General features: G+C 49.9%; 1 long non-coding RNA gene across 2 annotated transcripts; it reads right to left on the reverse strand.

The window, feature by feature from the left end:
- Positions 1-9,929: 9,929 nt before the first annotated feature.
- Positions 9,930-20,659, reverse strand: LOC144316752 (uncharacterized). 2 transcript variants are annotated; one of them, XR_013382606.1, is made up of 3 exons: positions 20,327-20,659; positions 10,767-10,942; positions 9,930-10,349 (listed from the first exon to the last, which is right to left on the reverse strand). It is a non-coding gene; the product is annotated as an uncharacterized LOC144316752 (long non-coding RNA). The 2 variants fall into 2 exon arrangements; XR_013382607.1 differs by having other exon boundaries at positions 10,739-10,942.
- Positions 20,660-21,765: the final 1,106 nt, after the last annotated feature.

Here is a 21,765-nt window from a genome sequence, read left to right on the forward strand (position 1 = left end):
CCAGAGCTAAATGGGCGAGGAAATCCGACGGGGAGGAGACGGCAGAGCTGGTAACACAGGAGGTCCCTGAAGCTGCTCCTCCAAGAGCAGTGTCCGAGGGGCCACCTGCCTTCCGAAGCCCACCTCGGCCTGGCCAGCTCCTGCTAGTCCCCTCCTGCGGCCCCCAACCACGTTCAGCTGTCCCCCCTTCGGTCCCAAGGTGGGAGATTGCAAGTCCCTCAATACAGGCCCCGCAGAGGCGAGCGACAGGCCAGAGTGGACGGAAAAGTCAGCGGCAGGTTGGCTTCAAGGCAAGGCCCGAAGCCTGCGCTCGGCCTGGGCTGCATTTCCACCCCTGGCCTTTCCTGGGGGCCCCAGGAGAAGCTGGATGGTGGCCCAGAGTCACCGCACATGCAGACGCTGCTACAAGACAACATAATTCAGTGTTGGGATCGTCAGCATCGTGGCGCAGACCCCCAAGTCTTAGGGAGATTCCTAACAGAGCCCGGGACACCGGTGTAGACCGGGGAAGACTTCTTGCTGAACAGCACGGCTTCACCCTCCTCCTGGGGGTGGTGAAAAGGGGCCCAGAGCAGCGGGGGAGCCTGGCCCAGGTGGAGGAGCTACGGCCCAGCTGGAGGGGACGGCAGGAGCCGGGGCCGCGGCGCCCGAGCCACAGGGAGGACTCTGCACCCCTCCGTTGTGGTGGTGAAATACGCATAGTGCAATAGTTACCATTTCAACCCTTGTTAAGTGTGTGGTTCAGCGGCCCAGAGTAGATCCACGTTGTGGTGCCCCCGTCACTACTCTAGAACCTCTTCCTCATCTCAAGCAGACGCTCTGCGCCCCTTCAACAGCGGCCCGTGCCCCTGTCCCCGTGACCTCTAGTCTCTGTATCTGTGAATTTGCCTATTCCGGACGGGCCCCGTGGAAGTGAAACCGTGCGGTGTTTGTGCTCTTGGGACCGGTTTAAGTAGCATAATGTCCCCAAGGATCATCCATGTCACAGTGTGGGTCCGAACTTCATTCCCTTCTGAGGCTGAAGAATATTCCATTGTATGGATATATGACATTGCACTTGTTCATTCATCTGTAGATGGATTTTGGGGTTGTTTCCACTTTTTGGCCACTGTGAATAAGGCTGCTGTGAACACCGGTGGACAAGGATCTATCTGGGTTCCTACTTCCGGTTCTGTAGGGTAAATATATCTAGGAGTGGGATTGCTGGATCAATGCAGTAATCCCATATTTAGGTTCTCGAAGAACACGCTGTTTCCCCACAGCAGCTACGCCATCTTACATTCCCACAAGCAAGCACAGGATACCAATTTTTCCACATCCTCACCCAACACTTGTAATTTTCTGGGTTGGTTTCTTTGTTGTTGTTGTTGCTGCTTTTTCTTTTCTTTTTTTTTTTTTTAATAATAGCCATCCTAATAGGCAAAGCGGTATCTCATTATGGTTTTTTTTTTTAATTTTTATTTATTTATGATAGTCACACACAGAGAGAGAGAGGCAGAGACATAGGCAGAGGGAGAAGCAGTCTCCATGCACCGGGAGCCTGATGTGGGATTCGATCCCGGGTCTCCAGGATCGCGCCCTGGGCCAAAGGCAGGCGCCAAACCGCTGCGCCACCCAGGGATCCCTCATTATGGTTTTGATTGCATTTCCCTAATGATTAGTTATTATTGGACATCTTTTCTGTGCTTACTGGCCGTTTGTGTTTTCTTCAGAGAAGTGTCAAGTCCTCTGCCCACTTTTGTATCTGTGCTGCCGAAGCAAGCACACATCTGCCCACTTTTGAACGTCCGTACACTTTTGGGGTAGTATATGGCGTTTCTGTCTTGGCTTGGGCGCTTCCTAGCTGTGTGACCCAAAGCTAGTCACATAATTTCTCTCAGTTCCTTCATCCATAAGACAAAAGTAATAGTATTTACCCATAAAGGGTTGTATGGTTGAGTGGGTTTGTATGTATAACGTGCTTTGAACGATGTCATTGCAGATACTCAGTGAGCATTAGAGTCCCCGCTACACGAGGTGGCTTGGAGAGGGGAGCCGCGGAGTGCGGGGTGGTGGGGGGCAGCGGGTGCTGGTGGGGACGGCCTCAGAGCGCCTCGAGGCTAGCCTCTATATACAACAGGAAAGGAAAGAGAAGAAAGTTAGGCCCAAGAGTCCAGGGGCAAGAGGGGCCCTGGGAGCCACTGCTCAGAGTCCCAGTCCAGTCCTCGGACCACACTTCCTACCGACTTCCATTCCGCCCTGCGGTGCTCTGTGAGTGTCCCCACGGGATAGGACTCGAAGGTCTTCAAACCACCTCGATATCCTCTCGTGGGCAGCCTGTTGACGGGCCTGCACACGTGGTCGCCTCTGAGGCTCGGGGTGGGAGGCGGTGGGAGCAGGAGGCAGTGTTACCTCCAGGATTGCCTTGAGGAGGAAAGGGAGCCCCCCGTTCTCTCGGTGCTCGGAGCTGGCCACCCTTCTGTCAGCCTCGCGGCTCCCACATTTCCCTCCTATTTCCTGTGGGGGGGGGACCAACGGGAGTAGAAGACTGGGGAGTAGGGGAGCCTCTCCCAGAGAGCAGCTCCTGGGGCTTCCCCCACTTCAGACAGAGGCTGTACTGAATGGAGCCCGGCTTGCCTGTGGGTGACCCCAATTATTCTGTGCCTGCTAGCAAGTGTGACACTGCCAACTGCCTCCTGGCCCCCGTGGTGGTGGCAGGTGACACAGACTTCGGTGGGCAAATGGGCACAAGATGAGCCGCGGCCACGCCGTCTGCCAGAGGCTCCCACGGTGCCTCAGAGACAGCAGGATCCGCTCACAGCAGCTTGCCAGGACCCAGGCGCTCTGTGTCTCTAACCCGGCCTGGGCCAGGACCCGGGCGCTCTGTGTCTCTAACCCGGCCTGGGCCAGGACCCGGGCACTCTGCGTCTCTAACCCGGCCTGGGCTGCCAGGCCCTCTCCCACTCGTCGCCCCTCAGCCCCGCTTCACCTCCGGCGAGCTGCACGGCCGCACTCACACAGTCGCCTTGCTGATGATTCACATCAAATTTCCTGTTTGGCTTCCTTTAGAGACGCATGGCTCCTGGTGCTTTTACCCATCTCCTCGTGGTGCATCCGGCCCGGCCCGAGAAGGCTTATCGCGCTTGTCAGCCGCACAGCCACGCTTCTCCACCAACGCTACCCCGGGCAGCAGGAGAAAGCTTCGCACTTTAAAAAAGCCTTGATTATTTCTCCTTCCTTCGACTCTTCCCCTGTTGCTTCTAGGATTAATCATTGCAGGCCTTACAACCCCGGGGTCCCGGCACACCTTCCGTCATCGCGTGCCCGATGAGCAAGAAGCCCCAGCGGCCCCAGCACCAGGGCCTCCCCCGGGAGGATGGGGGCCAGGGGGCCCAGAGCATGCAGGGTGGCCCCCGAGGCCTGCGCTGCCATGTGGAGGAAGACGCCAGAGCTTTGGGTCGCCCAGTACACCCAGGATGATGAATGCCACCGATGTGGCTTCCACACCAGTGGTTTTCAAATTGCTCCCCGGTGGTGCCAGGAGAGAAAGAAGGGGTGGAGGACGAGGGGCAGCCAGGCTCTGGGCCCCCTCCCTTGATTCAGGGAGAGTAGCACTGAGAAAATACAAGATTTTCTCTGGAAAAAGGGCTTCGGTGGCCCCTAACATGCGAACCCACCACCGTGCTTAAGAGGACACTGTCCTGGGTGGAAAGACCTCGGTCCCAACCTAGCTCCACAGTCTTTGGCAAAGAGTTTGAGGTCTCCCTGCCATCTCCGAAATTAAAAGACTCGGGCTAGGAGATGGCTAAGGCCCTTCCCATTGCCCGATCTCATCTTAAATGGGCCTGATAACCCTTAGACGACCGCGCCACTCTCCAGTCACAAAGACGGAGAGCTCGGGTCCAGCGCTGCCACTCACGGCTCTGCCACCTGGGCAGGAGGAGGCTCGTCCCCTGGAATCACTGATGGCATTGACGGCCTTGCTACATTGCTATAGGGGTTAAAAATAATATAGAGAAGCCTCGGGGCACCTGGAGGGAGCTCAGCTGGTGAAGCGTCCAACTCTTAATTTCAGCTCAGGTCGTGATCTCAGGGTCATGAGTTTGAGTGGGAGTCAGGCTGGGCGTAGAGCCTGCTTACCAGTCTTTCCCTCGGCCCCTGCCCCTCACCCTCTTCCCCTCCGTACCCCCTTACCCTCCCTCTCATGCATGTGTGCTTGCTTTCTCCCCTCCCCCCAAAAAAACCCAAAAACATATATAGAGAACTTTTCTCAGACCATAGTAGTTGCTCAGTGAAGGGTGGCTGTGACCTAACATGATTTTATGTGTATTCCTAGTGCTGGACATTTGACATACGGGCATCTGAGTGAATGTTCACCAAGATGTTCATACAAAGATCTTCATGGCAGCAAAATCTGTGATAAAAAAAAATTTTTTTTAAATAAAAATAAAAAAAGAGGAGGAGGAGAACAAACAGAATGTGTCCATCAATCAGGAGCTGAATAAATAAATCATGGATTTTGTGTCTCTGTATATTTGTGTTTTGTGACCATGGATAGGTTTGTTTATTGATCTGCTTTATCAAAAGCAAGATTAAAACCAATCGTTTTGGGGATCCCTGGGTGGCGCAGCGGTTGGCGCCTGCCTTTGGCCCAGGGCGTGATCCTGGAGACCCGGGATCAAGTCCCATGTCGGGCTCCCGGTGCATGGAGCCTGCTTCTCCCTCTGCCTGTGTCTCTGCCTCTCTCTCTCTCTCTCTCTGTGACTATCATAAAAAAAAAAAAAAAAAAATTAAAAAAAAAAAAACCAATCGTTTTGCTTGTTTACCTCTTTAAACTTCTCCGTGTTAATGGTAAGCTCAATATATGTTATTTTTAATGCAACATTCTGTGTTCCATGTATATATTTGCTAGCTAAGTAAATATTACTATGATGAGGCTGATGATGCAGGTGATGATGGGTCACTTTCAGAGGGTGTAGGACTCTCAGGATGTCTTTGGGGTCAACTACCAACAAGGACCAGGCTCTTCAGATGGATGTCCTGTCCCCAGTCTTTTTCTCTGACCCCATCTGTTCCGCTTGACAAATTATTTGGATCTTCCTGGGACCTTCTCCAAGTGAAATAACTCTTTGGCCCTTGTTTTTATTTATTTATTTTTTCTGTTTTGCAGCCGGAAAACTAGGAGAAAGGACAGTTTACAATTCTTACGAGGCCTCAAAACATATAACAGAAAGCTCAGCTGAAGGCCACCAGGGTTCTCTAAGGACACAGACCCAGTTCTCAGATCCTCAGTGCTGGTTTCTCAGCACGTGGGTTTGAGTGAAGAGGCTCTCTCCATCCTCCAGCGGTTGATCTGCACCACTTGCAGAGAAATGGGCCACTGTCTTCACAAATAAAGCTCAGATCTTTGAGGTTTCTGTTTTAGTCTTAAAGTCTTTTCCACACTACCTTTAAAGTAAAATATTCGTTTTTTCAGGCACATCGGCCAGTGCTAACCAAGTATTTCCATCACACAGATAGAAACCTCCAGCCAGTGCTCGACTAAGGATGCAGAATTTCTGGCCTGGGAAAGAAATTCATAAGTGAGATTGTTTGGTGCCCTTTTCCCCCCTGTGAACATCCCACACACACGCACTGAATGTCATACTACTTCCTCTGGCTTCAGGGCCCCATTATACATCCTGTCATATCTGATTTCTTCTGAAGCGTGCCAAGCTCTTCATGACTTTCCCCTCGCCTGCCCCCAGGACCCCTACGCCCCTCCAGCTCCCCCTACCCTCCTACAAACTCAACTTTTCTCCCTCCTCCTGTAACTATCAGGAGGAAAGTGAGCTGATTCACTAATCTAATTTATGGTATGAATGACCAATGATGACCTGATAATTTTCTCCAGGGGAAAGTGAAGGTTTTATCAGAGGCATTTAATGCAAATATTTACCCTGCAGTGATGATAAATTCTTCTTTCCCCCCTCCCTCACCCAGCCCTGAATTAGATGCTGGTCCACAGTCCTATTGTCCTCGGGGCTGATAATATCTCAGAAGGCAGCTTCTTCTCTTGTGGTAGATTGTCCTCCTGTGGTCCCGACTCTTTCCTACCATGGATATCACATGTTTTTCATTTCCTTTCCTCTTTTTCTTCCTCCAGACCCCAGAGCCCATGAGCCTTCTCTCTCTCTCTCTCTTCCATTTTTTGGGCAGCTCACAGGCATTCTTCGGCTCTTCCAGTATTTCCTCTTTCTAGCAGCTGCTCTGGTCTCTGGCAGCAGATCACAGAGGGACTCCACTTTTACGACGGGGGTCTCCCAAATGCCAATCTTTTTGCATAGCCATGCATCCCTGGCTTGGGGTGCACAGTGCCGGGAAAAGTAGCCCAGATCTGGGCGAAGGGGCTCACCGGTGGAATCGACTGCTGCCAGTTCAGGGGCCCCTCGGGCGTCTTGAGCATGGTCTTGGGCAGCATTTATTTTCCCCGTCCTTCTGCCACGGTCCGCTCCCAGCATCTTCCTACAGGGACGCTGCATCCTGCCATCTCACAGGGACTCTGGCTACTGTTGTATTTCTCCCAGTCACAGTCTAGAGGTGGGTCCTCGTCTTACATGGTAAGCTGAAGTCCGAGACAGTTGGGCCCGCTCAGTGGCTTGGACCTGCCACGGGGACGATCTTTTTCCCTAAGTACAATGCTCATGCCCTCACGGTTTCCCTCTCCTTCGGAAGCTGGCACGAATCCCCTGGACCAGAAGACACCATGGAGCGCTGGCTGTGCAGAGCATCACCCAAACAACGCACTGATCGGGCAAAGCTGAGCCTGTTGCTACCGCGGTGAAGGAGAGCACTTGTCCGTGGAGTCTCATAGCCTCTCAGAGCGCAGGCGGCTAAGGAGGTCCTGAGATCTCAAAGTCTGACTTAAGACAGGGTTTTGGTGTGCGGTGTGCTCGGGGCCGAGGAAGGCTCATGATACCATCATCTAGTATGGATGTACAAAACAAAGCAAGGATTTTGGAAGCCAAAGGTTTAGGTTATAAACTGTCATTGAATGCTTTTTAAAATTCAAATTAAATTAACAACTTGAGAGGCACCTGGGTGGCTCAGTCAGTTGAGCGTCAGACTCTTAATTTTGGCTCAGGTCAAAATCTCATGATCTCAGGGTCGTAGGACAGAGCCTGCAATGGGCTCCGTGCTCAGCAGGGAGTCTGCTTATCCCTTTCCCTTCCCTTCTGCTCACATGAGTGTTCTCACTCTCTCTCTCTCTCCCCCTCTCTCTCAAATAAATAAGTTAAATCTTGTTAAAATTTTTTAAAAATAAAGACTTGATACGTCTATCGGGAAGTTCTCGCAATGGTCAATAAAATTGTCTGCAACTTCTGTCTCCCCGGATAAGCATTTTCTGTAATAATCAAGTTATGCATGTGATGAAGACACTAGAGTAGGAGAGTCATGTGTACACAGTAAGCTGTGTAGCAGGTTTGATTCTCTATAGCAGTAAATCCCAGAAGTACCAAGGGCGCCATCCTTACCTACGTCCCTGTACAGCCAGCCCCATGCACCGTGCACAGAATCCATAGGCCTAGGGGTTCCAGACCATTGTCTTTTCTTGTAGGGTTTCCTTCCTCATCCAGCTCGCCGCCTGCAAGGTAAAGGATTCCTGCTCTCATGCCCAGCTTGGTCTCATGCTCAGCCACACGCTGCCTCTCCTTGAAGCTCCTCCGGACCTCATGCAAACAGAATTCCTTTCAGCCTTCGGGACAGGTCCTGACAGGCCTGAATTCACACACACACACACACACACACACACACACACACACTAGGGATGCAGCGTTAGCCCTTTTGCTCCACGACTTTCACAGGCAGTTGAAGGTTTTGTATAAGGGGCGAAACGTAAATGTTGGGCCTGTTCTAAAGTGGCACTGCGGTGTAAAGGACCTCAGAAAATAAGGCCCATCCATTACTCTCATTACTAAAGGAAATGAGGCAGAGACGGCTAGATGCGCATCAGCCTCTCTGCTCCCTCTCCCATGGGACTGGGTGATCACTGATCTCAGGCGAGATACGGGCAGGGCAGAAGCAGCCTGCATCTCAGGGTCATCAAGTGGAGGAAAGCCTGCCAGGCAGGAGATGACGATGGAGAAATATACCCCTATTACGTTAACCATGAAAAAAAAAAAATGTCTGGTCTATTTGTTACAGCAGCGAGTACAGGAAGCAAAGCGATAATACTCCGGCAGGGAGTCAGAAGAAAATGGTCTCTGTCGTTGTTTTGTTTTTTGTTTTTTGTTTTATTTTAAGATTTTATTTATTTATTCATGATAGACATAGAGAGAGAGAGAGGCAGAGACACAGGCAGAGGGAGAAGCAGGCTCCATGCAGGGAGCCCGTCGAAGGACTCGATCCCGGGACTCCAGGATTGCACCCGGGGCCGAAGGCAGGTGCCAAACCGCTGAGCCACCCAGGGATCCCCTTTGTCGTTGTTTTGAACTCAAAACCACACCACAGTGAAGAATCCCGGGTTCAAGCCTCGGGTGACCCTGGTGGAGAACCAAGACACATCAACTTGGCTTTGGCTATTAACCAAGTGGCAGGTATTTGTAGAATGTGTTATTAGCTGCTCATCCTTTGGAAAACCAGTTTGCTTCTTGGGGAAGGTTTGGGCAGCCGCGCATATCTGATAGTTCTCATTGTTGCCCTGCTCAGAGAAATAAACTGAGATTCCTCTTTTTTTTTTTTTAAGATTTATTTATTTACTTGAAAGAAAGAGAGAGAGAGAGAGAGAGAGAGAGAACACACAGGTGGGGGATGGAGGAGGGAGAAGGAGAGAAGCCGACTCCAAGCTGTGCACAGAGCCCGACGCGGGGCTGGATCCCACAACCCTGACATCATGACCTGAGCCCAAATCAAGAGTCAGATGCTTAACCAACGGAGCTACCCAGGTGCCCCCAAACTGAGATTATTCTAATTTCTGTATTTCAAATGGGAAGAAAAGTAGGGTCCAAGTCATATTCGAGCCAGAATCTTCTCAATAGTTAGGTCATTCTCCCTGGAGTTCAGTTTGCTCAGAATCCAGAGAAAACCTTCTCCCAGCACCCTTCCAGATAACCTCATGGACTGGAAGTACTCACACCCTTGTGACAAAGGAGTCCTCGCTTTCAGGGACTGTCCTGCAATTTTGCCTCCCTAAATGTAGGTGTTCAGGCTGAGTCACTCCCCCACCCAAAAAAATAAAATAAAATAAAATAAAATAAAATAAAATAAAATAAAATAAAATAAAATAATAAAATAAAACCCTACAAGGATAGGCAAGAGTCCTCTTTTCCCCATGTTTCTATCATGTTATAGAGAAAGACATAATGTTGACCAGGGTTCGAATCCACACTAGTTTGCCTGGGATGACAACTGTAAGAGGGCTTAGCCAAGTCGGGTTGAGGTGGGGCCCGGTTCAAAATCACTGCTGTGTGCACCAACCCCGAGCGGCGTGCATTCTGACTCCATCACTGCAAGCATATAATCCCAGAAAGGATTCACCCACCTTCTCCACCTACCCCACCATTTTCTGTAACATAAAATTGATAAAATCGGGCAATTTCATGCAAGAGAGGTAGTTAATAGGTAGTGGAGGATTACAGACTATCATAGGAAACACAGAACAAGATATGTAAACATTACGCACATGCTCATTAGCCTCAACGCCGGGACAGTTCCTCCTACGTCAAGGTATAAAGAGTCCAGTGGATTCGAAAAAAAAAAAATCGGGATCCCTGGGTGGCGCAGCGGTTTGGCGCCTGCCTTTGGCCCAGGGCGCGATCCTGGAGACCCGGGATCGAGTCCCGCGTCGGGCTCCCGGTGCATGGAGCCTGCTTCTCCCTCTGCCTGTGTCTCTGCCTCTCTCTCTCTGTGTGTGTGTGTGACTATCATAAATAAATAAAAATTAAAAAAAAATAAAATCTTTAAAAAAAAAAAAAAGAAAAAAAAATCTTTTTTTTTTTATTTTCCTTTCTTAGTAAAACTTTTACAGTGGGAAACAAACATGACACTTGGCTCATCCATTTGGAGTACAAAAGGATTCCGCGGGCAGCAACGTTATTAGAAGAAGCCATCCAGCTCATACTTGTCCATTCACTCGTGAGAGTGTGAGAGCTGTTGAGCAAACTGGTTTTGTGACATTCTCGTGTAAGGAGGTCACACAGCCACCTTCAGCCCATTTCCACGTGTGAGTCCTGGCTTTGCTCGAGTTCTTTGTGGCCAAGGCTTATGTGAGAGCATTGGAAGGGTTGGCCCTCGGAGGTTTGGCGTGGAGTGAGAAGTTGACTTCAGGGCGAGGAGGCCTTGGAGACCTGGCCGACTCAGCAGTAGGCGCTGTTTTTGGTGGTTCTTCAACCCTGTGGACATGAAAAATGTCACGTAAAACAAGACCCTAAGGAACGGCACCCAATGGAACCATCAAAGCAACGGAAATCATCATTAAAAGCTCTTGTCTTCAATGGTCATCTTTAGTTGGTTGGTTCTACCTCTTAACTTCTCGGTAGCACCTGAGGAGCATAGGGAATGCTTTTGGATTTTATTATTTCTGATAACATGAGATTTAAAAATGAGCAATTGTATCAGTATTTGGTTTACATGTACTTTTTGTTTTAAAGTTTCTAAGTAAAAATATCACAGAAATTTAGACTGCCCGAGGGCTTATGAAGTCAGTGGGGCGAGTGTCACCTCGAACAGAATTTATGGTATTGGCTTCTCACCCTCCTGGGCTATGGTGTTGTCTCCTCACCTCCCGAGCTGTGATACTGTCTCCTCACCTCCTGGGCTGTGGTGGTGTTCTCTCACTTCCCGAGCTATGGTACGGACCCCTCATCTCCTGAGTGGTGGTGGTGTCCCCTCACCTCCTCAGCTGTGCGGTTGGCCTCTCACCTCCTAGGCTGGGGTGTGAGGAACAGCTCTTGCAGCATGGTTGCCTGCCCTCCAAGAGTGCCAGCTGTACAACGAGAAAAAGTGGCTGTCCCTGAGATTTGTTCCAGTTTGAGAAATAGAGACCCACTGAAGCCAAGTCAGATAAACAAGACCGAGTAGAGGAACACACAGGAATTGAAGAAGACATTCGACTTCCAAGGACATCCACGCACAGAAAGTATAGCTGAGCTAGGTCTTGAAAACACTATGGGGTGGTCCTGGCTTCGAGGACGCTCAGTCTAAACCCAGAGGTAGAAATTCAGAGATCTTCACTCCAAAAGCTCCAAGATCTGCCAAAACTTGTGTCTACTCATGTCACTGCTCTGCCCAAAATTCTCCATTGACTCCCCATCTCGCTCCTAGTAAAAGACTGGATTCTTACACGACCCAGAGATCCTATGTGATGTGCACCCCCACTCCCCCAGTCCCAGCAGTGTGGCTGTGCTGGCCATGCTCTCTACCCTGTGGTCCCTTAACACTGCAGGAGAAACACAGAGAAAAGGAGAAACACGGCCTGTCTCACGGGTATTGCACTTGCTGTTCCCTCTGCCTGGAGTGCTCATCCCCAGCGATCTGCTTATCACTCCTGTTAGGTCTTTGCTCAGATGCCTTCTCAGTGAAGCCATCCCTCTGTCTCAAACTGTAAGTCCACCTCACCCCAACACTTCCAAGTCAACTTCCCTGGATTCTTTTTAAAATTTTAAAATCTTTTTAAAATTCTTTTTTTTTTAAGATTTATTTATTCATGCTGTCATGACACACAGAGAGAGAGAGGCAGTGATGCAGGCAGAGAGAGAAGCAGGCTCCATGCAGGGAGCCCGATTTGGGACTCGACCCCAGAGCCCTCAGGATCACGACCCAAGCCAAAGATAGATGCTCAACCACTGAGCCACCCAGGTGCCCCTTAAAATTCTTTAAAGAATTTTTAACATACCCAAAATGGTACAATGAACCTCCTTCTAGTCATCATTGATCAGATGTCTACATTTCACTGATCTTGTGTCCTCTGCTCCCTTTCCTTTTTTTTTTTTTCCTGCGTTATTGCTAAACCTCCCAGCGTTAATCACTATCTGATACACAATTCTTATTTTTCTTGGTGATTTCATGTCTCCCCACCAGGATGCCAGCTCCATGAGGGCTGGGATTTTTCCTGCTTTATCCACCAGCACCCACAAGAGTGCCTGATGTAGGGTACGTACTCATTAACAATGGCCCAATGAAGCAATGAAGCACTTAACCACAATGCTGCCTGCTTTCTTCCCCCACGGCCTCCCCCACCATCTGACCTGCACAGCCCAGAAGGCCCCAAGCACCCCTACTCTGACTCCACCCAGTGACTGTCAGCCACGGCACCTACTTATTCCCATCCCAGACTCTCAACAAGTCCCTGGTTCACATTCACAAGGGGCAAAACCAGATTGGCCCAGTTCTCTGTCGGCGTGCCACGTCACAGTATTGTGGCAAGTCCATGAATTAACTTCCCTGGTGTCCTCTTGCCACCATCTGGTACAGAAGTGGGTTCCCAACAGGGGCCATTGATGGGACACTGCCCTGGAAAGGGGTATGAGTAACTGACATCCTTCTTTCACCACACAAACAGTTTTCAGCAAATTTGAGGAGATTGGGCTACGTTCCTTTTTGGGTGGGTGGGTAACTCTCTCGGGCAGCCTCTACTCACTCTAGCCATCTTGGGGTTATTGTGCATTCCACAGAGGAGATATTTTTTCCAGGCTCCACCTGTGAGGTAGAAAAAAATGCACAAGGAATGGCTCACCTCAATTCAATATCTCTCCTCCGCCACTGGTTGTCAACGAGAAAAGCCCTTTGGGCACCAGACGCTCTCCAATTAGGCCTTCAATAAAAGCCAGGAGGTGTTGCCAGCCATGATGACAAGCTAGGAACCTGAAGGACCAGTAATATGCTGGCACCCCAGCAACCACAACTAGGATCGCCTGGCAGATGCTTCTTGCCAACAGTGTTTCCAGTCTACCTGCCAAGGGTGTGGCTTCCTCCTCGGCCAGCTCTGACTGTAAACCAAGCACTGACCAGGCAAGGGTAGATCCAGAAGCAACCATCACCACGTCAGAGCATGTCCCAGGGCTGTTGCATTCTTTTCAGTAAAAACTGTTCATTTTCACTGGGGCTGGGTGTCCGGAGCAGCTCTGCATCACCCGGCTGCCACTCATGACGATGTTCAAGGCCACCTTGTTTTCAGTCATCTTACAAGATTGTGGAGAGTCAGTCCCAACCGAGATTCAAATTTTTAAAATTAACTGTGTTTCCTCCTTTGGCTGTTGGATATTGACTGAGACCTCACCTGAGCATATCCTTTTTCTAGATTCTTTCAAGAGCAGGATTGATCCTCACCTGGCACAGTCTGATACAGTCATCCTGGGGCTGAAGTACTGGGATCCTTCCACACAACTTGGTGAATAGACAAAGCCCCAGACATCCCCACTCTGAAGTCTCCCACCATCTCCGCTGGCTCCTGCTCTGAGTCCTCTGGATCTTGGCCCAGAAAGTAAAGGCTGGATGCCGGCCCAGCAGGGACCACGGTATCCACCGGGGTGGGTCTGCACCTGTGCTCTACTCGTTGTTCAATTGTTTGAATATCACCCCTGCTTCTACGTTAAAGGCAAGAACAACCACCACCCCTCATTTCAGACTTTTTCATTCTTGCTAATTTATAGAGAAGGCTGCAGTGGGGTTGGGATTGGATCAAGGTCCTAATCCTGCAGAGACAGGGCAGCCCGAAACAGGAATAATCGTTCAAGCGGGGATGCCGTAAGCACGTCCCTCCACTGTGGGCCTCTCTCCGCCAGATCGATACCCACGTAGGATACAGATTTTTGATTTTTGTGTGGTTTGTGCTCCGCTGGATATCCCGGCACCCAGGACAGCGCTTGGCACACAGAAGGTGCTCAATAAATCGACGCAGCTCTTGAATGAAGACACGAACTCCCTGCTCTGATGGCCTCGTTGTGGCCTAACGTGATGAACTTAGGTGCATCTAAAGCTTCTCGGGACATCCCCGTCTTGACCTTTTTCCTTACTGATTTAACCTCTTCCTACATGGAGGCCCACAGGGGACACACCTATCCGTCGTGCGTGTCACCGTGCAATGTGACATCTGCGGCATGTTCCTCTGTGGTCGTAAGCGGTTCTGGTTTGTCCAAGACCCCTGGATTTTCGCGTCGGGAACACGAGCCTCGCACACGACGCCGGCGGGGGCAGTTCAGCAGAAGGCGCTCAGGGCTCTGGGGCAGCCCAGGCGCGACAGGGGAGCAGGGGGCGCTGGCTGCGTGGCCCAGGGCCCCAGGGCGGTACAGGGCCAGAGCCAGGGTGGGTGGGCCGCAGGCCTGGGGGGGGCGCCCGGGAAGCGGCCAGCAGCCTCCGAGGGGTGCGGGGGAAGCAGCAGTCTCTAGGGAAAACTTGAAAGAGGTGACAGTCGAGAATCAGCCCTCTTCCCTGTCCACCACCGCCGGGGGAAGTGCCAGCCTCTGAACACACGTCTCACTTGCAAATCCACATTTCCCCCGTGACTGTGGCTGGAGACCGACGTGGCTCCCCACACGCAGCACAGATGGCGAGTTTGCCCTGCAGGTGACACGAGTCATGCGTCACGATGACCCCGGGCTGGCAAGCCCTTTCATCCCGGCATTGCCACGCGGTGCCCACACTTTAATTAACACCCCAGACAGAGAAGCGAGGATCGTTATCCCTGCGTCAAGGTGGGGGAAACCGAGGCACCGGAGGCTGCGACCCGCAGGCCAAGCCCGAGTCCGTGGGAGAGCAAGAGATCAGTCCCCGGCTCCAGCTGCCCGGGCCCTGGCCTGGCCTCCCCGGCCGCGGCCTCGCTCCCCGGAGGCCTCCCCCTCATCCACGGCTGCCAGGGCTGTCGGCCCAGGAGGGCGGAGGACACGAAGGAATGGCCCGGCGCCCATCTGACGGCATCTAGGACCTGAGACACGGTCAAGAATCCGGGCCTGACCTGAAGTTTTCTCCCAGGCATGTTGGACCACAAGCTTTCCAGAAGCTTCTCTCTGTTCTCAGAGCACTCTCAGTCCGCACCTCCCTTTTCACATTTAATTGTTCTTGGTGACCGTGTGAATGATTTTAGCCTCTATCCTTTGTGCCCCGTTACTCGGCTTGCAACCAACCCCCTTTCTTTCCTCTCTTGCTTCCACAGTACCTGCCTTGCCTCCTCTGCAAACCACCCCCGACCCACACCCCTTGGCCTAGAAGGCCTGGCCCTTGGCTCACCTTCTTTTAGGGAATCTTTCTGGCGTGTTCTAGAGAAGGAAGCCGGGAACCCATTCCACTAGAAACTAGGTTTCAGGGCAGAGGATGTTACACCGTGTAAAGGAGACACCTACATGTCTAGGCAAGTATCCAGATTGGGAGTAGGGTTCCCAGATACGGCACAAAGGACTGTTTGGGGTTTTTTTGTTTTGTTTTGTTTTGTTTTAATATTTTACTTATTTATTCATGAGACACACACAGAGAGGCAGAGACACAGCAGAGGGAGAGGCAGGCTCCCTGCAAGGAGCCAGATGTGGGAATCGATCCCAGGACCCCGAGGTCACGCCCTGAGCCAGAGGCAGATGCTCAACTGCAGAGCCACCCAGGCGTCCTTGTTTTTGTATTTTTCCTGAAGGAGAAACACAAGGAAGTAGAGGACTGACAAGTTTTCAGTTAAGAGGTGGTGTGGTACAGTGGCTAAGAGGATGGGCTACACGGAGCCCAAAGGCAGCCAGCCCTGGCTGAAGCGCACATACCAGCCATGTGACGGAAGCACCTCTCTTCATTGCTTGGTGCTTCAGTTTTCGCTCTTGTGTAAATGGGTAAAGTTGTCCCTCTCCTCACGATTATTGTGAGAAGTCAATGACTTGAGGCCTCGAAAGTTCCTAGAACAGTGTCTAGTCCTTAATAACTGTTAGAATCCAACAAACATTTCACTCAACAGTTACTCAACGCCAAACGCTGTGCTAAGTACAGGAGCAGGCCCTCCAGGGGCTCCAGTGGAGGAAGGAAATAGATGGATAGATACCCATAGTACCCTGTGGTCGATCATGCCAGGGATGGGGATACACACAGGGCACTCTGAGTCTGCCTTTGTGTGAATTAGGAAATAATTCCAGCTCTAAAGGCACATGCAAGGCAGTGAACTTGGGTTGGAAATCGGAACTTGTTTCCTCAGCCGGGCAACATTATGCCGTGAAAATCCGGCACTAGTGTAGAGGATGCTATTGCAGAACAGCATCCAACCCACCCTGGTAAAGAAGACGGATGGGTCAGAGATGGGTGAGGATTGGAGAGGTGATGGCTGAATTTATCTTGATTGGGGATTCTTTCATCAAAATGGATGGGGGGTCTGAAGTGGCGTTCTAGCAAAGACAACACCATGAGCAAAAGCAAAGAGGGTGTTAGGAGCACATTATATGTAGATAAATACAAATAATTTGGTGCTGCCTCGAGCAGGGGGCAGGGAATGGCAGTCAGTGTGCTGGGCAAGGGCCGGGCAATGGGCAGGTCCACCGTGTGAATAGCAGCCCACCATATCCGAGAGAAGATGGCCAGAGATCTAATTCTTTACACTGACTGTGAGTTCTGACTTGGGCATGGTCTCCTCTTTCCTCCTCTTTCCTGTTCCACTCTGGGATTTCAGTGGGCAGTGCTGAGAGCTGGCACCTGAGGATCAGTGATCTAACAACTTTGGGCTCCCATCCCTTCTGATCATCAAGATTAGACAGGGACCCTGTGTCAAAAGGGAGTCTTTCTAATTTGTCAAGGAACACTAACTGGAAGGTTGAATTATTTGTACCCTCTCTCCTCTACAACTTCCTCTGAAACCCTACGGGAGCCTCCCTCAAAGCACTTAAACAAAAGAAGAAATGGACATACTCTGAATACAGAAATGAGAGAAACATGACCTGAGTTTTTAATCTATTAGAGATGACCAATGTGAAATGGATAAATCAAACTACCAGATGACCTGAAAAGTGCTAGAATAGAAAAATGGGCAAAGCAAATGGAAATCACAGGACCACCTTGGTGGGAAGAGTTGGGGGAAGCTTGACATAAGAGAAGGTTTTTAAGCAGACTCTCGGAGGCTGATTCAGAATTTCTTAGAGAACGAGAAGAACAATGCAGACAGAAGGAAGCACAGGGTTGTGAAAGAGTCTGGTGTTTCAGGAAACAACTCATTCCATCAGAGTGACTGTGGTGAAGGGTTGGAGGCACAGAATCACGGGAGCTGAGTACAGGAACTAGACGGTGATGCATCTTGGAGTTACACGATCAGCTTTGTTTTTTAGACAAATATTTTTGGTGGTATGATAAAGGACGAAGTGGAATGCAGGGTAAAGAGAAGCTGGAATTGCACAGATGAAACCATTGCAATCCCCAAGGTGAACGATGGTAATGCTCTGATCTAAGATAATGAAGTGGGGACCTTTATGAGATGAGATTCGCTGGCTTTGTGACTGACTGGCTACGGAAATACAAAAAAGAGAAAGATTTCAAGAATTACTGAAATTTCTGGAGCTTCTGGGTGGCTCGTTGAGTATCCAACCCTTGATCTCAGCTCAGATCTTGATCTCAGGGTTGTGAGTTCAAGGCCTGCACTGGGCTCCACGCTGGGTGTAGATCCTACTTAAAAAAAAAAAAAGGATTAAGAATACTTGAGGCAGAGAAAGGGTTCCATTGAGATGTATTCATTTTGAGGTGACTTAGGACAATCCAGTTGGAAGTGTCCAGGTGGTCATTGGAAATGTTTGTCTAAGCTTAGGAGAAAGATCAGGGCTAGGAATGGGGATATGGAAATTGTTATGGGTTGAACCATATGAAATCGTTAACATTTGATCACATTTTACCTACAAGAATGGCAATTTTATGTGGGAGAACATTTCATATGGAAAATATGCTGAAAAAAAAAAAAGGAAAATATGCTGAGAGAGATGAGTACCAAGGGTAGGATCTTATCTGGAAACGCTGATTTCTAACCTTGGACAGAGAAGGAGAAATGGTGAAGATACTGCACAGAATCGGTGGAAGATAGAGACGCAGGGGAAATTCAAGAGGGAGTAATGGTACAGAAGCCGGAGGAGTGCTTATCAAAAACGAGTGGGTGTTTGAGAGCTTCCAGGGCTGCAGAGGACGCAAGTGGGAGGACAGAAACAGGACTCTGCACCTGGCAGGTGGGAGGTGACTGCAACCCCAGCAAGAATTTCAGCAGAGGTGGGACAAGAGCTCGACTGTAAGAGGCCGAAAAAAAGAGAAGGCTGACCACGAGGTTTCATTTGCTTGAGTGTTTTGTCTTGAAAGGTTTGGGGAGTTTTGCATCTATTTATGCATCAAAGGGAGAAGCCAAAGAACAGAAAGCAATTGAAGATATAAGACAGAAGGAGTGAATAATCACCAGAACCAAGTCCGGAAGGAGGCAAAGGGGTAGACTTGCATGCACAGGAGAAGAGGTGTGCCCCGGTGGGAGGGCCGAGGCTCACCCTGAAAGCAGGGTTAAGTCCCTAACCATCGTATGCACTTCCAGCCACGCCCTCTGACAGATCACACTTATTAGGGCTATTCTGCTGTCCGGGGACAGAAATCCTTCTCCAAGAGAAAGATGGCAAACTTTCTAATTACCAGTGCTTCTTCCCAGAGATGGACCCGAATGCCTGTGAGGTGTTCTTGGGCACGCCCACCTCGCAGCCTGCGGCCTCCCAGCTAAGCCTGTGAGCCCGCCTTCCCAAGGGGAGCCCTCCCTCAGAAAGGCCTCCAGAACAGTCCAAACAGGTGTTTGGCGGGCACAGAAAGAGGGCGTCAGTATTTACTGACTGTCAGTCTCCAAGGAGATATTTCCAGAAGGAAGACATTTCTTCGGGCTCTGGAATTAATGGTCCTGAGGCCTATCACTGAGGAGAGTTGGGGCAAAGGCCTTCCCTTTGGTTCTAGTTTCTGACATAACCAAGAGGAGAAATTCATTGCCTCGGACAGCTAGTATTTGCTTAATGATACGTCCCAAACATAGATGTTGCCTTAAAATTCCCAGCTGATCTTGTCCTAGATCTCGTCACTCAGAGGCCAAAGTGCTGGGATTACATGGGATTCGTCCCATCAGAATGGTAGGAAAAACAGGATCAAGAACACAAGTCTCCTCATCCAGAGAAGTTAATAAGTGAAAGACCCACAAGTCCACTCCTCTAACAATTAGGTGAGGAGCCTAAGCTGCCACCTGAGCTGCCGGTAGACCTGGGTGCGTGGGGAATGTGAGCTACTGGCCACAGAGGAGACCGGGTGAGAGACCAGGGAGGTTCCCACCCAACCTCTCATACCCACATTGCACTTACAGGTATCCAACGTGTAGCTCCGTGTCTGGTTCAAGGGCTCTGTCATAAGAGATGCTCAGTAAATACGTCTCTAACAAATGAGCGAGTGAACGAACGGTGCTGTCAAGTCACCACACTATTCATCCAAACACAAGAGAGCTTGGAGTGTCTTGGTGCTTCTGCGTGCCCAGAGAGAAAATGAGGCAGGTCCTTTGGAAAGATATCTTATTACTGGTCCCTAATCTAAAATGGTGAAATCAGTTTCTTGAGAAGAGACCACAGATCTTCCGTGTGTGCGCGTGCGCGTGTGCGCACATAGACATACATAGATACACAGGAGCACACACAATGGGGAATGTAGGCATCGGTAAGACCGTAGCTTGGAGTAAGATGACCTTGTCACCCTGGAAGATGACAAGAACATGGACACCATTTGCACGTAGTAGCATCAAGAGGATTTGTACTAGTCTTTTGAAATAAATAAAACAACAATAAAACCAGTATCCCAAGAAATTCTGAATTTAGCTCCTGCCTTTTGTTCCATTCGATTCCCTCTTTTTTGTCCCCCTATAATCTTCCACGTGTTTCTTATACTGTGAAGTGATTTTGTTACTATGGAAACCACAGGGCTTGCATAAAGCTCAGATATGATGTCAACTGATAAAATGATTTAAAAATTTGTCCCATGGCTTGATAAAAAGCATTTGGAGGAATCGCCACACCCCATGTAGTGATGCGCCTATCTAAAACACAACTCTGGGAATATGCCTTTTTTTAAAAACAGGGATGGGCAATGAGGTGGGCAAGATATGATGAATGAAGAAATATCCCAGGATGCTGCTCTGAATGAAAATAAAGAGCTTGGTTAGGAAATTCCAGGTTTATAAAATCATGGTAATTATGAGTTATAGCACACAGAGTTTATTCCTCACACGCGAAGCCTTGCCTTGTTTGTAAAGCACTTAAGCCCTAGCTTTTTAAAAGAGCTCTCCCAGAAATATTCGAGAACAGCACATCAACCATTTAAGGGGGATCTTTTTTAAGTGACTTCTTGCCTGGGGGCAAAAGATAAAGCAACTCACCTCCTGGGGTCCTCTTTAGGCCAGTGAAAGTCTAATTCTCCCACTGGAGATCTTGCTCTGTTTCTCAGGCCAAGTATTGCCTCCAGACGAACACATATGTTTCTGATGTCATCATCTGGCCTTGAATCTGTACATGATTCAGTGATCGTGGAATCTGCCCTAATACTCTGAAATCACTTATTACACTGATAACCAAATGGAGCCTGGGAACCCACACCAAAAATCCACCTAGCTGACTTGAGGAAAAGCCTACAGAGCCGTGAGAGCTGTTAGACAGGAAAGACGGAACAAGCCGAATGGAAGGCAAGCCGCTCGGCTCCCTGGCCTCCCACCCTCCTCCTCGGCTCTCCTTCTCTCTGCCAAGTACTTGCAAGTATATCATCACAACAACACTCCGGAGAACATTCTTGTTGGGTAATAAGAAAGCATAATTATATGCTTCAGAGCTGCTGAGGTTTTCTCCTATTTTCAAAACAATGAATATCCTGTGGAAAGATAGCGCCACTCATGAATAAGCCCAGATTCCTTCCCTTGAACACACACACACACACACACACACACACACACACACACGGTGGTTTGGAGGGGAGACCAGAGGGCAGCTCTAGGAACGTCTTCATTCCTTGGACAACCCCTCCATGCTGTTCTGCGGGGCTCCCAGGAGCAAAGCCTCTCTGTAAGCATGATCCAAAGTGGGCCGCCCTCAAAACTGAAGTCACATAGTCTCCCTCTCTCCTACCTATTCTCTGTCCCCCTCTCCCCTCATACCCGCAGGCTGTCCAGTGCTGAGAGAGACGGAATGGTTCCTAAGGCCACACTGTACCAAGCTCAAGACTGACTTCCACAAAGCATCACACGTTCCTTCAGGTATGCGTGTCTCTCACCCCAAGTGTGATCAAGGAAGAGGTGGGAACAGTCCCCCTGAGTTACACAATTCTTTCTGGGTGTGGAGCCCGAGTTGAAGCTCCGTGAGTGTGCAGTGACATATGGTTTCCAGAGGCAGAGGTTCTTCCCTGCAATTATCACACCAACATTCTTCAAAGTCCAGCAGAAAGTGCTGGAGAGTAGTGGTGGCTGGGCGGAGGAAAACAACGTGAGCATTTAGGAAGCGCCAATCCTTCTGTCTACTGAGTAGTGACATCTGATTCCACAGGTAAGAAAACCTACACCCAAAGACAGTCATAGAAATGCATAGCTCGGAGTCCTTGCTCGCACTGGGCTTCCCGGAGCCCAGACTATTGTGTTGCTACTTAACCGGGCTGTCATTCAGAGAAGTCCGTGTTGCTTCTAAAATATCATGCGACTGTGATTATTTGTAACACGGCCCACTCACTTCCATTAAAACATGCTTTCAAGGAGAAAACATCATGCTGTTGCTTTTACAAGGCTTAGGTCACAGTCTTTTGACCATAACTCTGTCCCGTGGAAATGAGAATGGT

The sequence above is a fragment of the Canis aureus genome, chromosome 7 (genome assembly GCF_053574225.1).
Source record: "Canis aureus isolate CA01 chromosome 7, VMU_Caureus_v.1.0, whole genome shotgun sequence".
NCBI lineage: Eukaryota > Metazoa > Chordata > Mammalia > Carnivora > Canidae > Canis > Canis aureus.